At 36.1% G+C, this 18811-nt stretch overlaps 1 pseudogene; it reads left to right on the top strand.

Moving 5' to 3' along the window:
- The first annotated feature begins 2577 nt into the window (after positions 1-2577).
- On the top strand, positions 2578-8832 carry LOC149194555 (arogenate dehydrogenase 2, chloroplastic-like; annotated as a pseudogene).
- The last annotated feature ends 9979 nt before the right edge of the window (positions 8833-18811 follow it).

Raw genomic sequence — 18811 nt, forward strand, 5'->3', positions numbered from 1 at the left:
AAGATAAATATTATAAATCCTAAAATAAACATGGTTGACCATGGTTGATTTTCATATTTAGACAATCATTGTCACAATGCTACATTGGACCATGGTTTTCCATGCTTTACGATGATTCATTTTCATATTGAGACAATCTTTGTCACAATGCGACATTAGACCATGGTTGATTTTCATATTGAGACAATCTTTCTCATGATGCAATGTAGGACCATAGTTGACTATGATTGAATCTGGTAGATCATGATTGTATTTATAAAACATGGTTGACCATGATTGCATGGTTGGCCATGGTTGATATTTTAAACCCAAGTGAATAAAAACTCAAGGGATTAATATTAAAAACCTGAGATATTATAAGCATAGAGGAATAATATTAAACCCAAGGGAATAATATAAACTGAAGGTATATAAACCCTTAGATAAATATTATGAACCCTTAAATAATCATGGTTTAACATGGTTGATTTTCATAATGAGACAAACTTTCTCACAATACGGCATTGGACCATGCTCGACTATGGTTGAAACCTTAGACTAATAAACCTAAATTATTTATTATAAACCCAAGCGAATAATAAACACAAGGGATTAATATTAGAACCTCATGGGATTTTGAACCCAAAAAAATAATATTAAACCTAAGGGTCTATTATTATAAACCCAAGGTATATAAATCCTAATAGAAATATTATAAACACTGAAATAAACATGATTGACCATAATGAGTTTTCATATTGAAGCAATCCTTATCACATTGTGACAATGTATCAACACCAACGGATAGGCATAAATCAAAGATCATTATCCGATAGTAAGTATGAATTTATTTCATTTCCATATTTTATCCTTATTATTTATTTAAATATATTTTTTATATATTTAAAATTATTTGTTATGAGTGGCTTAATTTTTATTATTATTTTAAATAAAATGAATAATATTTTAAATTTGAAAACTTTTTAAATTTTAACCAAAGGTACAAGTAAATTAAAAAACTAACATATATAATATTAATCTGGTTAGGATATACAAATGAAAAGCATCTGGGACCCGCACTAAAGTAAATTAAAAAACTAACATATATAATATTCATCTGGGTATGATATACAAATGAAAAGCATCTGGGACCTGCACTCACCTTTTTTTATTCAAATGTTAGTATAGTGTCCAAAGTCCAATTTGTATACATTGCAAATATTTATAAATGGGTGGGTGGGTATACTTTCGAAGGTGATATTGTAATTATTTTATAATTAAAATGGTTTTATTTTCCATTAGTTTTAAAAATGTTAATATTTTTTTTAAAGTTTATTAAAATTTTTGAAAAAATAATTATTAAGTTGAATATTTTAAAAATTAAAAATAATTTTTGAAATTTTAATTTTAATTTTTTTATTGACTCATATATATTTAGGAAATGATTAATTTTATGGGGTTATGAATAAAATTTGTTAGAAATAGAATTTATTAAAAAAAAAAATTATATGTCAATAAACATCAAATATCAATATTTATAAAAAGAGTAGTTAAAAATAAAATTTATTAAAAAAAAAAATTATATGTCAATAAACATCAAATATCAATATTTATAAAAATTATAGGTACAATAAATCTCAATATTTATGAGAAACCATACAACGAAAATTTCATTTAAATAAGTGTATCAAACTCATGCGTGACTTTTAATTACGCCGTAAGGCGTTTCCCTCTGAAATGAACTCCCTCAAATGCCTTTCTGTCCTAATCGTAGCCGTTAGATCTTTTGTTAGACGATTGAACAAAAATCAGTCGTCTGATTTAATAAAAAATGTTTTAAAACATTTAAAAACCCTAAAAAACGTTTCACTTTCCACTTGACATCTGTGGAGAGTTCTTGGAGTTTATGGCTGTTTAAGTTTACGGGTTGTTGGTCCCTTTGATGGAGCGCTACTAAGAGCCCAGCAAGCCTGCAATTGTTGCTGTGGGTCTTGTTCTCCTTCCCATTTGCATTAGGTTCGTGCTTCCTTCCATAGAAATTTCAAGGTTTGTCATGGTGCCACTCAAGGAGTCCCTGCCAGAGGTATGCAATGTGATGCACACTTGGCTCACCCCTTCAATGCTTTCTGTGTTATTGAATCTGGTCATTGGGACTATTGTAGTCACCTCCAGCAGAGGTCCTCCGCCAATGGCAATAATAATAAGAAAGCTGGCAATATGCGTAGGACTACATTTGATAAACATGGACAGAATTTTATGGACAGAATTTTGAAGAAGAAGAAGAGGAGCTGCAATTTAGGCCTCCACTGGTTGAGCCTTCAAGGCTGAAAAAACATAAATTTCACTGGTTGAGCCTTCAAGGCTGAAAAAACATAAATTTCCTGAGGGTAAGGCTCCAAACCCACCAGGTTTTTCACAAAAAAACCCATCGTTTTTCTCCGCAGGTTGAGTCTTCAAATTCTCCAGAGTTTCTGAGAAAAACCCATCAATTTTCTCCTCCGATTGATCCTCCATTTCCGCCTCAGTTTTCAGGAAAATCCCATGATTTTTCTCCTCTGGTTGAAACTTGAGCCAACCCAAAGCTTTTCTCATGTGGGAATGAACAAATCTAAAGTGGCCGCATCCAACGTCTTGGAAGTTCCTGATAATGAAGATATGACCAACTGTGTTTGGACTGAAGATGGCACAAACCCAGATGGCCTATCCACGGACGAACTGAATGCAATGGCTGAAAATTTCATTCATAATTTCAAGCAGCAGCTCATGTTACAGAGGATTCAATCCCGCAATGAAAGGAGGGGCAAATAGCCCAGCCCCATGGAAGGCCTTGGGCTATATCATTGTACTCCGCAATTTTTAGGCCGATTGCTTTAAATGGTTATATTTTTCGATTATGGAAAGGCAAGCATATGAATTTCCTGTAATTTTTGTTAATGTTTAATACAGAACACGAGGCCTTGTGCCTATGTTGTTAGCCTTGTTGCATCTGGCACCTCGCCAAGATGTTTGCCGGTGAAAATCAATTTTACATGTATTGGGTATCCACAAAAAGTCATTTTCAGATGTTTCTGTTTCAGTAGCAGATTGCTGGATCCTTCCATAATCATCTTATTGTGTCTATTCTGTCTGAATTTGAACATGACGGTGATTCTTTGTTAACATTGTCGTATTCATTCATATGAAGCAGTCTATGGCATAGGTGCCTAATTGAGCTGAACTTGTTTCATTTACATGGTCCAATCTTCTTCAATGCTGGAAACATTGACAGGCTTTGCAGAAAACTTTTTACAGTATTTTGGTTTTAATGCCTCAATAAGCAAGCATTCTGTTTGTCCAAAAAATATGTTGTTGTCATTGAGAACTTCCGCGAGTAATAGGTCTATTGACGAACAACCAAGGTTTTGATGGCTGCTCAAGTGATCAGATGTGAGAAGCCTAATGGCTTAGAATACATGAAATTGAAGGGATGAAGGCTTTCATATGGAGATCCAGAAGTGGTTTACTTCCATCTGTAGATAGGGTTGAAGTTAAATCCATGATGATCTCAAAACCTGTGCAGATGTTTAGGCCTCTCCATCAGGTCTGTGCTTGCACAATGCTTTGGAACCAAGCTCCATTTCTTAAAGAATGGATCATGTACCATGCTATGTAGGTGTCCAGAGGTGGTTTCTTTATGATAACAACAGTGATGAAAACATAGAAGTGGTAGCTAAACAGCGTAATGCATTTTCTGATGACAAGACACCAATTTATTGTATCTATTTGATAATGGGCATTATTTTCTGAACGGGTTAATACACACCATCGCATTGACTTAATTGTATCTGGTTTGAATCAATTATGGGCAAAATAAACCCCCTCTAAAATCTGAACAGAGTATACGAAAGGCCTGATTTCAATATACTGGGTTCTGAAAGAGCTGGTCCCCAACTGAAAAAAGGAGCAATTTTTAGACACTTTAATTCTATGTATCAGCTTTGTAATGGCATCACTTCTCCAAGTCTTGTTTGAATCAGTTGTGGGCAAAATAATTCCACCACCAAATTCTCAACACGCTAATCTAGAACTATGTAAACTCTTAAGTAGTACAAAATCTACCAACCAATTCCTATCTGGACAGCTCTGCATAACTTTCAGAATCTATTTGAGAAGAACAACCTTGCTTCCCAAGTACAACATCAGACTCAGGTATCCTCATTTAACGTTTATGCGTGGTAGATATGTGAAATGGAAGCATCCAAGAAAATTCATGAAAGATACTGCAATTTTCTGATATTTTGTACCAAATATGGGGATTTACAATCTTTTAACATCTAATGATATATCATTTCCGATATTTTCGAGGGATTCTTATATGTGTAGAGTGTGTATATTATTGCTGAATGATGCTTTTTGCTTATGCACATAATCTGCAATACAGTGGTAGCAGAAATGTATTATATCGGATGACCTGTACCTTCCTAGCCTCTAAGTATAAGTGATAAAGATGGACAGATAAGCTTAACAGATTTCCCTGTTCTGTTGTCATGGGCAAGGGCCCCACACATGCCATTCATATCTTCATTCTAGTTTGGGAAATCAGGCTCTGTACTGCCTAGGTTGTAAACCCAGTTTTCAGAAGTAAATAAAATACTAGTTCTTCTCGAGTAAAGCTGAAATAACTAGGATATATTTGGAAGAATTATTTAGGGCTTTGTTTTTCATTTAGGTTGCCACAGGATACCATTAATTTCAAACTAGAGTATGCATTGAGGATAAAAGTACACGATCTGGCCAATGGGCAGACGAAGAACAATTTCATCCTAAACATTATCAGTTACGCATGGAAAAATCACCTTTGGATGAGTGTCCAGGCTTAATATTCTCTGATCAAAAGCTTGGGATGAACACATAACTTGTATAGTGTTGCCTGAATTGATAAGGGTGAACAAGAAGGTTGTCAAGAATCAGATCACGGTGAGTAGATTTTGTACTCTAAAACTAACCTCCAGCCTATAAATCGTTAATGCTGGAAAACACCTATGAGAATTTTTGCTACGTAGTACTCTAACCTACAAACACATGCTACTATAAAATAAAATAGCAAACTTTTATTTCATATCACATAAAACAGCATACGTAATTTCTATTAAATCTGGAAAACAAAAGATGAAAATACAACTAAAATCTCAAACTCTCTAACCATCAAATCGTGTGCCTTGTGTCTTCTTTATGTACTATGAAAGAAGAGGGATACAATGAACCTGGATGCATGCACAACAGGACCTTCGTTGGCAGAAGAGAACCCTAACCCTAGTGCACTTATCTGGAGGGATAACTGAGCAAAAATAGAGGACGGCCTTCCTAGGGATCTGTGCCCTTCACTAAGCCTGGGATCTCCTCATGCAGGAGTGCCCTTGCCTACCTAGGGAACTGCATCCTGTATCTTAGAGCATGCTAAACTACATAAAACAAAAGCAGAATAGGATTCACTGTTACTTTAGGAAAGCAATTAAGACTGAAATAGAATGAAGGTGGTGCCCCTATCTCTTTGTCTCTTCCGTTAGTATTAGTGCATATTCACTTTATTCTACAGATTGTTGAAGAGAGGTGCATTGCTGCTGCAGAAGTTCTGCTATATAAAAAGCTGTCTGGGCTAGTCTGCTGAAGGAATGAGTACTTTCGCTGGAGCACTGTTCGAGCTACACAGGTAAACTAACACTCCTTCTTAGCAAGAAAAGTGTTATCCCCCACACCATGCTGCTCTTTCATTTCAAACTTCCCCTTTTTTAGGGTATTAGTCAAAATGTCAGCAACTTGCTGATACACCACTGCCTTCTTTTGAACTGTCTCTGATGAAGTGGTACTTGATCTCAATATGTTTGGACAAATAATGAAACACTAGATTCCAAGAGAGTTTTCAACTCTTATTGTCACAGAAAATCATGGTAGTATCCTGTTACCCACGATTTTGTCTTATATAAAATTGGGGTAATAAAAAAACCCCATATTAAGGTATTCATTATGTTTATAAAATTGGTGTACCAGGGCCGCAGAATGAAGAGTTACTGGTTTAAGTTTGGTTTGCCTTAGTTTGAACAAAAGAATGAACATGATCACAAATGCATTCTGATCCTAATATCTATGTCTTATCTGGGAAAAACTTATAGTTTGAAAACACATTAGTTGCTTCTTTGAAGGGCACGAAGTTTGTCAACGAGGTGTGGATGAGATGGATGGCTTTGCATTTTATGCAAAGTATGATTATGAACGGCTTCAGAACCAGAGATGCTGTTAGAATGTACAAGAAAGGAAAAGACACTTGCACAATGGCCTACAATTATAGGTACAAAGTCTATAGGCACTTGGTGATGTCAAACTACTTGGACAATATCTGGGGAACACTTTCAAGTTCAGATATCTTGGAACTACAAAAGGAATCATTTATACCGGTTGCAAATGACACCAGGATTACTACAGTAAGTGTTCTTTATGTGCAGCTTGGATTAGATTTGGCCCCATTTGCCCTTGAGTTTCCAGGTTTATATCTTCCATATGTTAGGATTCTAAGAGAGATCAGACTGGGAAACTCCAACTTTTGACAGTGCAATGAACCTGTTGGTGCAAATCCAGCAAGCAACTTGGTATCAACATCTCAATCCCAATGAGCTGCGTGCAGTTTTACTACTTTTACAGTTTATATGTAAAGAAGGAAAGAAACATTGAAGTTCATTAGAAGTTTCAGAGGTAGTTGAAGTTGCAACAAGTGGAGAAACTATTGTGCAATCTGCTGATTGACATATTGTAACTTATAGAACAAGCAGACAGCTCAAGCACGAAGAGATCCCAGCTAACTTATATAATACCGAGAAGCATGACAGTTTTGCTGATAAGTTTTCCTTAGGCAGAATATTGGTTGGCAATGCTCCTAAACAGGTTCATATCAGTTAAGAATCAAGATCTTCCATAAACTCAGAAAAGGAAAGGTATTAACCTGTCCACTGTTGTTGGGAGATAAATCATCCATCTTCAAACAGAATAAAGGGTGCACTATGTTTATGCTTACTCAGAAAACTCAGAAGGAACTAATCTGGTTTGAAACTTAAATGCAAGATCAATCTTGTCATGCCTATATATATACGTATGCAATGATACTTGAAGCTGACCTCAGATTGGGAGATATTCAATTAAATTTAATAAAAGTTTGGAGCTAGACAGAAGAAATATGATAAGTTAATTTAAAATTTATGTGGTTAACCTGTTGGGGTAGTTCTAAAATAAAGAAAATATTGATCCAAACCCTAGAAGAAATTGAGCCAATGTCAAGTCAGGGTTGATTTGTCAATAAATTCACATGATGAAAGGTGTAGGAGCAGCGTTGTGGTCCATATATACACACTTAAATGAAAACTTGAGGTTTTGATGGCATGGTTTATTTATTTGGAGTCTGGACGCTAAATACCCACTTTTGAGCCCCCACATATTCATACTTAGACATTTGTATGACCTGTGGGGCAAACACATTTAGAATAGCCTTTAAAGGTTGGAAGTGTCTACTTTGAAGTGATGGAAGCAATTTGATAAGTTATCCCCTGTTTGCGGGGTTTTGCTTGTCATTGGGTTTCATTTGAAGGATAGTTGGAGAGTCCACTTTGCGCTTGAAGATGGTTTGGGCCCTGGGGAAGCTCTCTTGGGTGATGTTTTGGATGTATGGGACTTAGGTACCCACTTTGGATGGACAAAGAAAGACTTGATTGGAGAAGCAAGTGCTATTAAAGGGCCTTTGGATGCTGGACACTGTACCAACACCCCCCTTTTGCAGGCATAAATCTAGCGTTCTATTATCTGCATTGAACCAAAGCCTGATAAACGTAGTCCATCATTTTCATCTCAGACATAATTATCATTACATGAACCTTCTTAGAGGATTTGCAGTGTTCCTGAGGTGATATATCTATGTTCATCTATTCTAGCGACACAGTCTGTGTTGAGGTCATTTCCAACTCAAAGACAGAAGAGAAACACATTTTTTGCAGATGTAATTTCTGTCAAAGAGTTTGCCGCAATCTATTTTTATAAGTATTACCTCCAGAATTTTGTATATTGTGCATCCATCCTATGTTTGAGCTTGAGAGCAGGAAAGTTGGGTGGAATGGCCTTCCTTTTGTTTATGACAAGGTTAGAGTTGGCCAAGGAGAAAGAGTAGAACGTTGTTGTAAGTTTTTGGATATATTTGCAAAATAAGGATGTAGGATGGTTGAGATGTCATGTGCTGAACATGATCGCCATGCTGCTGAAAGTTAATTTAAAAACTACAGGTATTACCTCTAGAATTTCATATATTGTGCATCCATCCTATGTTTGGGCTCGAGAGTGGGAAGTTTGGGTGGAGTGGCCTTCCTTTTGTTTGTGACTAAGGTTAGAGTTGGCCAAGAAGAAAGAGTAGAATGTTGTTATAAGTTTTTCGATATATTTGCAAAATAAAGATGCAAGATGGTTGAGATGTCATGTGCTGAACATGATCGCCATGCTGCTGAAAGTCAATTTAAAACCTAAACTGCGGGAAGGATGTTATCCAAGTCGAACTTAGAATCTACTCCAATTAATATTAAAAGCTATGAAGCATTGCTCAAAATTGTTGACAACACTTGTGGAAATAGCTTTGATCTTTATTATGGTTTATTTATGTATAATAACAATGCAACATAATAGTAGGAGAGATTGGAAATGGCTTTCGATGCTTTAAAGAAACAGTTTGTAGGGTAGTTGCACGAAATAGTTAGAAAACAATTATTTGAAGGGATTAGTAGTGAGAAAGTTTCTCAACAAACTTCAGCATTTGCTGAAATGCAAAATTCTCCACAATTCAAATAATTCTTCCGATAAGCAAAAAAGACATGAACTGTCTAATGTCGTTAAGGGGCTATCTGATGTAGTTAATAAAGTTCAATAGGGATTTATAATTTCTATCTGCTCCTCGCCACTTCTTGGAGGTATTTAGACTGCAACATTTTTAGAGATTTCTTTCACAATGCTTTGTATCTTTTGTTTATTACGCCGTAAGGCATTTCCCTCTGAAATGAACTCCCCCAAATGCCTTTCTGTCCTAATCGTAGCCATTAGATCTTTTGTTAGACGATTGAACAAAAATCCGCCGTCTTATTTAATAAAAAATATTTTAAAACATTAAAAAACCTTAAAAAACGTTTCACTTTCCACTTGACATCTGTGCGTTGAGCTTCCGGGAGAGTTCATGGAGTTTATGGTTGTTTCCGTTTATAGTTTCGTGGAGTTTATGCTTGTTTCAGTTTACGGGCTCCAATTTCTGTTTGTATAGTCGAATCGGCATTGGAAATGGCATCCCCCGTATCCTCATGCCCCCAAAACCCTTCTGACACTGAAATTGGGATAGAAATCGCGCAAACTGGTGAAAGGAAACCGCGATACGACTCCACTAGCGTTCAAACCTGGAGAGATGTCGTTTCTCGTGTTGCAGAAATAAGGGGTTTCGATCTAGACGCATATAATGGGTGAGATCTCAACCCTCCCCTCTCAGTTTTGTAGTACTTCACACTGATTAGATATACATAGGTTAATGTTGATAACCCAGATAGCGATGACAAGAGCTCTCAAATAGCATGCTACAAAAGCTGGAGTCACCAGCTACTTCAGCACTGCGTGAAGAAGCTTTGCCACAATACAGCTTATCGTGGCATTGCTATGAAGAAGTTGCAACTTCTTGATAGTAAAGGTGGTTTGGTGGAGCGATTTTTGAGGAGGGTGCGATCCAAACCTTAGATGGCTTCGCTGGAATAAATGCCTCTGGTTTTCTCTGCCTTCTTGGATACCTATGAAGAACCTTAGGGTTTTAGAAGTGCGGGGGAAGAAATTGAAATCATTGTGGCAATCCGGATATCAGGTAAATAAAATTTTGGCAATTTAAAGTATGTGTTTATTCGTTATTGATTTCGCACAATAGGATCTGCAACTAATTTAAATGGTTTTGCAGAAGCTAATCGTCGAATTCTTTCTTACGATTAAAACCCTGAAACATTTTGCAGGCACCTTTGTTGTTGTGACAGTTAGTTATTTATTCTCCCTTTCAAAGTTACCAAAATCAATAGGGTACCTTAAGCACCTCGAACTGATTGTCCTCCATAAGATTAATCTTAAAACTTTGTTGGATGAATTTTGTCATTTGGTGTCGTTGAAACGATTGGAGTTAACAAGTTGCCCAAATCTAAAGTCATTTCCAGATTCCTTTGGGTGCTTAATAAGCTTGGATTACATCGATTTGTCTCACTCTTCTCATTTGCAGGTGCTTCCAAAGTCTTTTGGTAATTTAATAAACCTAAAAGACATAGGTCTGTCTCACTCCCTACAGTTGTAGATGCTTCCAGGTTCTTTTGGTAATTTAATTCGTCTTCAATATCTTGATTTGAGTTGGCGCTATAATCTAACCGTCTCTAGCGAAACACTGGGAAACATTAGCACACTTGAACGTTTAGATGTTTCCTATTGTAAGAACATTGAAATATTACCTCCGCAAATAGCATATCGAAAGTGCCTAAAAAAATTAAATTACTGCATTAAATGGGTAATATGCATTAAATTACCCAATCCATGATGAGGAGGGGTCCTTCGCATCCAAGCATCCATATTCATAAGACCGTCTTTCATAAGATCCTGGCTCAACGCATCAAAGTGCCCAATGACCTAATCAAGATGCCAAAATCAGGGTCCTCACAGTTCCCTCTGCTCATCGTGCTCGCCAAGACATAGGATCAGCCATGCAAATCCTTCTTCCAATGTGTTCTTCATGAGGCACCTTGAGAGATACCATAACTCTGATTTTATGTTCATACAGGCTGCGACAAGGGTCTACTCCAAAGTGCGTCGCACTTCTTCTATCTTCCAAACTTCCAAGGGTACTGTCACCGTTATCCAATGGTGCCAACACAAAGAAGTTGCATACTTTTCTTGGATGAACTTCCTTTGCTTCAGCTACTAGACAAAAATAGGATCACATGGAGGGCTGCCACTAAACCTTCTCAACAAAATCACATCAACTGCTAGATAATGACATTATGGAGGGCTTTTACTATTCTTCAAAAATCATTTTCAGATTGATGTCTAAAGGGACCATCCCTTCTCATAACTGCATCCTCTATTTTTATTTGCTTCTGGGCACCTCTTATGAAGGTTTCAAAGACATGAATATATATTCCTTATTGATTTGCAAGTTGGCTTGAATGGAACAGGCTTTTAACACTTGTATATATATATATATATATATATATATATATATATATATATATATATATATATGGGCGCTTGTGACAGTGATAAGGACTTGGCCTCTTCTTCAATACACAAAATAAGGTTCCTTGATTTTACTAATATAGATGACATAGGATGCCCATTGATTGTCTTTTCAAGGCTTGCAAATATATGCATACAAAATCTCGACTTCCTTAAATTATGAAGGGCCTTAGAACTGTCCTTTAAAAGATTCTCCGCTTCCTTATAAATATGTGGAATGAGAAGTCCACCACCTTTCTTCTTTTATAACCCGGAGATCAAGAAATCATAGCCCCAATGACCTATACTGGTCGGCCAAATTCACAGAGCATGATAGTATATAGCAGTGCTTTATGTGACATAGGCTTCTTGGCCTTATTACAAGCACAAGGAATAAGTAGGCATCTTCTTAGATAAAACAATCGACATTAACAAAACTTTTTCTCTTCAATAACTGAGAGAACAAAGAGGCATGAATAGGTCGGATTCACTGTCTGAATTGAAGAGCGAGAGAGAATATAAGACAAAGTTCACCGAGCCATAACATTTTTGCCTCCATACCACAAGATCGAGAACAGAGTAATCCTTTCTCCAAGGTTGGCTTCATGAAATGACCTTTGGCATATTCTTGTGTTCTTGCACTTTTCTTGGCCTCTCAGGAGAATAAAGTTATTTTCAAAAGACTTATCCAAAAGCATACTTATGCCCAGAATGTAAAAGAGAGATAGCTCCATTGCATAGCAGACCTTTATTGTTCCTTATGCTCAGAACAATAGGAACACTTGGCTCCTTCTTAATGGTTCAGAGAACTAGGCCAACAACTCGGTTCTTCATTGCTCCATAGGAATCTCTTTAATTCATTGATCAAATCCAAATAAATATATGTATCCCTAGAGTCACTTATTTGATCCTCAACAAATTTGCTTGTTGGACATCTTTGTTTACAAGAGTTGAATTTATGTGAGCATCGGTGACTGGATGGAAGGACTTCTAGCTTCAGAATTCTGATGCAGAGGTGCCAAAGGGATCAGATCTTCAAACATACTGTTGACTGCGTTATCCAATGAGAATCTTGCACTCAGATCAACAAATTCTTAAAACAAAACTCTTCATTGACTTCTTATCATGACACGTGGTTTAGCTACTGAAGGAGGACTTTAGCATCTTCAGATTTGATTAATGGCCTTCATGAGCTATTTAGCCTAGCTCTTGCATATACCTAGACTTATATTATTTTTCGAGACCTCTCATGTTTTCTAAGGCTTGCAACAAGATACTTCAAATACATTACCAGTCCACTGCTTCATCTCTTGAGATTGCATTCCTCCTCTTGCTTGGGCTTGACCTCAGCTAGCTCTAATACCATGTTAATTTTTTAGTTAACATGTTCTTTGCTTAGGTCAGAGGTCAGTTACTTCATTAATCCATTAGCCCATTATTAATTCCATTAATCCATTAGCAATCATGTTGAACATTATCACATGACAGTAACTGATGAAAAAACATCAAACATAAATGCAAAAGACAAGCCAAGACAAGAGGACACCATGATTTAGCCTTAAAGCCAGGGAAAAACCTGACAAGGGGGAAAACCCACAGATCTTTTCTTCTTGATAATATCAAATGTTCACAGAGAGAGAAATCCATAAGTACAATGATACATTAGTCAAACTCAATATTATTGACTTGCCATAGATGATCCCAATCAAATGTCCAAAAGTCAAGTCACATATGCAGAAGTCAACAATAGTCAAAGCTATCCTATCCAGTCAGCAGTCAACGATTAACAGCTCAGTCAAATCAGCCCAATCTATTCAGTAAAAGGAGAGAGAAATTCACCCTCTCTAGGCAATCAAAATGCAGTCAAGGCAACCTTCAAAAGTCTGATCAAAACTTGGTCAACAGTCTGCGGTTAAACCTGCCTCAGAGTTGTGGTCAAACACCTCAGTTTGTGCTCGGTTTCTCTGCTCAACAAGTGCATCCCAGCTGGCAGAGTAATAATCCATCCAGGTCGCAGTCAAATAGTTGGTCAAAGTCCCTGGTCAATGCTGCTCTGTGTACTAGAAAAGTCAACCACAGAAAATCACAGGAAATCCATCCTCCAAAAATTTGCATGTATGGGAGAGAGATAGTTTCTCAAAGAAAGTCGAATCCATCATGAGAGGAAAGAGAAAATCATGTGTGCTGATGCCAAAATGGAGTGAACTCATCTTATATTTAAAAAATTCAATGTGGGTCAAAGGTCATGTCTTTTGGGCTTCATGAGCCTACATGACTGTGGGGCTGACCTTGACCACAACCAACATTGTGGGCTTGACTTCAAATATACATTTCTGCCTATCAAAATCCATCGTGCTTTAGGTAAAAATTGGTCCTCTTGAGAAGAGGAATCCAATGCCATCATCATCTCATACAAAGGAGCCGTCCATAATGGAATTTGACCTTAGTTGACCATTTTTAACAATTGCCTATATAGAACATCTAGTTAAAAGACTAATTTTACTCTCAATAAACATTGGACAAAAACTTCTCTCGATCCAGTTTGAATCTGGTAGTATCAAACAAAATTTTCATTCCATAGATGAAACAACTTTTGTATTGCACAAGAGTTCAACTTTTTTGTCGAGAGGTATGTTCATGACACCTCTCTTACAAACTAGTTTGTTGTAAAGTTCATCTTAACAATGATTGATTCACTCAAACGAAATAAAGTGGGCAATAGATCCACATACACATCCTACACACATGGACACATACATAAATATTGTGGGAAGGACAGGAAGATGTGTTGACCTGACTTGAAAAATAAATTGTTTCAAACCAATGTTGTCAGACTTGGACTCTTCTAAGACTCGGCTTGGCTGTGACTCAGGAAGACTCAACAGAATCTTTCAGACTTGGCAAAGAGAAAAAAAAATACTCAAAATATGTGTTGGCAAGTTTCAAAGGAGTCTGGAAAGTGGGGATTATGACAGAAGAGTGTCTAGGAGTTACTCTTTTCAGCGGCGACTCAGTGGACTTGGCAAGATTCAGGAGTCCGAAAAGAGTCTGACAACATTGTTTTGAACAAGCATCAGTCACAATCAAAAAGAAAATGAATAGACAAAAATCAGCACTCTTAATAGAAAGGATACATGTGTAGAGTTCTATTTAAGAGTTCAAGGCTAAGCTCCAGTATAAAAGTAAATTCTGTTTGCTGCTGGAAACTGTAAAGTAGACAAACAACAAGCTAAGTATTTTATTTAGCTGAACTTGAAATGCTTTGAAAATGCTCAAACGTTAAAATCAGTCAAAAACCTGCCATTTATCTTGGACCTAATTTCATACATAAGCATGCTAGGAAACCACACTCCTCTATAAAATTATACAAGTTGTAAGACGATTATATAAAAAATCAAAGATTGGAACAATTTCGAGCAAAGGAAATGTTATTTCAATATATTGGCCCTGTTCAAGTTTTGAATGATTTAGAAATTAGCAGATCTATTAGATAATGGAGGCAGGAAATTTGCACTTATTTTCTGTCAAACCTGGTAGCTGATAAAAGATGAGAAACAACTTAATCACACACACGTTGGCAAAGGCCTAATACTAAGAAGGCAGGTAGAAGTGGATGATTAAGATTGTTTATAGGTTTAGCCAACAGTTTATTGGTAACATGCTTAGTTTGAACTTTTGGTGATATTGTTTCATCACATAGGCTGACTACGGTTTGGTGAATTGTTACTGGAAATATAGTTAAATCAAGATAAAATATAGGTGGTAATACCTAGTTGAATGGAGAGTCCTAGTATATTGGCCCTTTTGAGGATTATTACTTGACCAATTTGTTGCCTTAGTCTGCTGAGTACATTTTTTTTGTTTTTGTTGGTTGGTTGTTGTTGTAATTGGTAAATTGTATAGGTGATTTTCATTCACATGCTTATTGGAATAGCTAGCTCTTGAATAGGGTAGTCATGTAGTTGAGTATGTGAGAGGGGTTTGTAGAACGCATTATCTAATGAACTCTTATGTAGAGGCAAAAAGTCTCACTCATAGACTGATCAACTTACTAGAACTACTACTGCACTTTCTTCATCAACAGAAGCCACTTGAAAATGCTTGAAAATGAACTCTCTATAAGGGCCATTGTCAATAAAAATATTTGTAGTGGAGGGGGTTTCTACATGTTGACCAACCATGTAAATTGGATCTTATAAATTATAATTCTTGTTTTCTAGCCTTCTATTTCTGTAGATATCAATTTTGTAGTTGATGGCATACTTTTTATAAATAAATTTCCATGGCTATTACGGTTCACTTAAGAGCCAATCTCTTGCAGAGTTCAGAATTGAATTCATCTGTAACTGCCTTTGATTTATGGAATGATCTAGAAAAAAATTTAGTGCCTAACAAGACTGTGATAATCACAACCATAAATGCAGCTTGGGCAGAAGAAAACAGTGTACTACATTTGTACATGTAGAGCCTTCAAATAGTTATTGAATCATGTTCTCCTCGTTGTAGTGGACCAGGGGTCATTTAATCGTTGCCAACATATTCATCACACTGCTATATTTTGCTGAAAGAAATATCTGATTTCAATGAATCTGCCTTTGCATACCAAGATTGGCATGAATCGTAAAATTCAATGAATTTGCCTCTGCCTGCCACTAGAAGTTGTTGGATGAAAATATCTGTTTTAAAGGCAAGAAATGGAATGGTTTTTTTGTTATTTGGATTACCAAAATAAATGGCTTATTTAAGATAGCTTATAAATGGAGGCATAAGTTCTGAGGATCTCATGGTGTTATTTCAATATATTGGCCCTATTCAAGTTTTGAATGATTCAGAAATTAGCAGATCTGTTAGATAATGGAGGTAGGAAATTTGCACTTCTTTTCTGTCAAACCTGGTAGCTGATAAAAGATGAGAAACAGTTTAATCACACACATGTTGGTAAAAGCCTAATACTAAGAAGGCAGGTAGAAGTGGATGATTAAGATTGTTTATAGGTTTAGCCAACAATTTTATTGGTAACATGTGTAGTTTGAACTTTTGGTGATATTGTTTCATCACATAGGCTGACTACAGTTTGGTGAATTGTTACTGGAAATATACTTAAATCAAGATAAAATATAGGTGGTAATACCTAGTTGAATGTGAGAGGGGTTTGTAGAACACATTATCTAATGAACTCTTATGTAGAGGCAAAAAGTCTCACTCATAGCCTACTCAGGGCTTCAGATGGGAATTTATTTTATACACTGATCAACTTACTAGAACTACTGCTGCACTTTCTTCATCCACAGAAGCCACTTGAAAATGCTTGAAAATAAACTCTCTGTAAGGGCCATTGTCAATAAAAATATTTGCAGTGGAGGCCCTCAGCCCAACAACCATTTTAGCCAGCCTTGGAAGGCAAATAGTTGAGTTCAAACATGATGAAAATTTAATTCCATGTATACAAAAACATGTATTATGTGTTGATAATGGCTAGAAATATGAACTAAAGATGTATATACCTCCTTCTGTAAAAAATGAACAGAAGAGGCAGAGGTATAAGGTTCACCTCGAATTTTCTTGCAAGTTCAATCCATTGTAGGATGTGAAAGGAAGTGTCATAATGCCAAGAGCGAAAAAGAGGGGAAGGAAGAAACTAATAATTTCAGAAATTTTAGCTTTCTATCCGTACCTTGATTTGTTCTAATAAAATAAATATTAATTGTTTGACGGCATCCAGGGAGCTATCTGGTAATAATAATAATATTATGATTAGTATTATAATAATAATAACAACAATGGAAAGGTGGGGAAGGAAGAAACTAATAATTTCATAAATTTGGACATTTTATCCTACCTTTATTTGTTCTTCAGATCCAACTAATATTTTGTAGATCCAACTTATGGTGAACCAGAAGCTTGAAAGCCAATTGCAAGTCATTCATCCAACAACGATCTATAAGCATGCCATAGTATTATGTCTCTGCATATTCACAATAGTGATTCCATTGTCATATTATTATTCCCCACTTGGACAGAGCGATGACACAAAGGGTTTCTACATGTTGACCAACCATGTAAATTGGATCTTATAAATTAAAATTCTTGTTTTCTAGCCTTCTATTTCTGTAGATATCAATTGTGTAGTTGAAGGCATACTTTTTATAAATGCTTCCACAACCTATTATTATTTACAAAATATTCATTTTCAGAATACACATAACTAATTATTGCAATTGTAACTCATTATCATCCACCCTTGCTTTCAACAATGTCCATTCACATGTCCCTATTCTTCCCCACTCTATACATGTCTCTATTCTTCCCCACTCTATGCTATTCTTCCCCACTCTATGCCTTACGGCGTTTCCTTTGCAACATAAGGTGCAAATGCTAGTTAATATATAACTCTCAAAAATTATTTTATGGGAAGAGATTATCTAGATGATAGCAATTATTAGGATTACACGCAAGGTCAAATGCAAGCAAGTTCAATAAAGTCTCCTTAATTCGGTCAGGTCTTCCTTATTTTCATGCAATTCGATAAAATATGATTGTTTTGGCGAGTCGTTTTCCTTACTGCATGTAATTTCAATCAAATCCGATCATTTTGGCGAGGCTTCTTTTTCACAAAATATTTGAACAGCGTTAAAGCTCTCAACGGTTGAAATTCTGGAACTTCATGCCCTGCCACCTAATGGGGCCAAATGTCAAACCCTTGTAAATCACATTATATCCATTGGCCTGCACCATCCACGAGAACACATGCATTAACTAGAGGTATTATCATCAAGAATTTATCTTTGAACATAATGGCTGAATTTATTATGTACCTCGTCCCCATTCACCCATGGGTGCCATGGAGTCTCAATGGGAAGATTTAGCTCATTGATGGATAGTTTTGTCACGGTCACAAGGAACTCTAGAATCCGTGTTTCCGCTGAAAGCCAAACGAGGAGAAAAAAGTTAATAAAATACTTGGATGAGCCCTACAGTTTGGTTTCTTGTAGAGGGATTACTTCAAGTGATTGTTGGGAAACCGATCTAATTCAAAATTCCATAAATAATTCGATAGAGTTGCTAACCAATCTTATTTTCAATAAGTTAAATCTTTTTATGGTACACGGAAAAGGGCATGAAATTGTCTTATATTATACACTTGAAAACAAGTATCTTCAACCCACTTGCAATTAGTTCACCATAAATTCGTAAGACACTTGAAAAAAAATTCGCCTCAAGTATAAAGAAGAACATCGCTGTTATGAAGTCCATTGAAACCATATTTTAGCACATCGTGTTGTGGGTATAATAAGATTAAAAACTTAAATTGTCTCAAGAAATGATATTAGTAACTAGGTGTAAAGACTAATATACCTGCACTGGGTCCAACTATAAGTTATGTTGGTTACATTTGCATGTATGGCTTTCTGAACTTCTGGTGTGTTATGTTGGTGTATGGCTTTCTGAATTTCTGTGTGTTAGGAATGGTAATTATTTCTATATGTGGAGTTGGCTAAACATAGAGAGTCAATTAAGTGAATGATTGAGTGTTTGAGTGTTGAGTCAAGTG

This window comes from Pinus tabuliformis, chromosome 2_2 (assembly GCF_031772625.1).
Source record: "Pinus tabuliformis cultivar Carrire ecotype Pingquan chromosome 2_2, CPIR1, whole genome shotgun sequence".
NCBI classification, from domain to species: Eukaryota; Viridiplantae; Streptophyta; class Pinopsida; order Pinales; family Pinaceae; genus Pinus; species Pinus tabuliformis.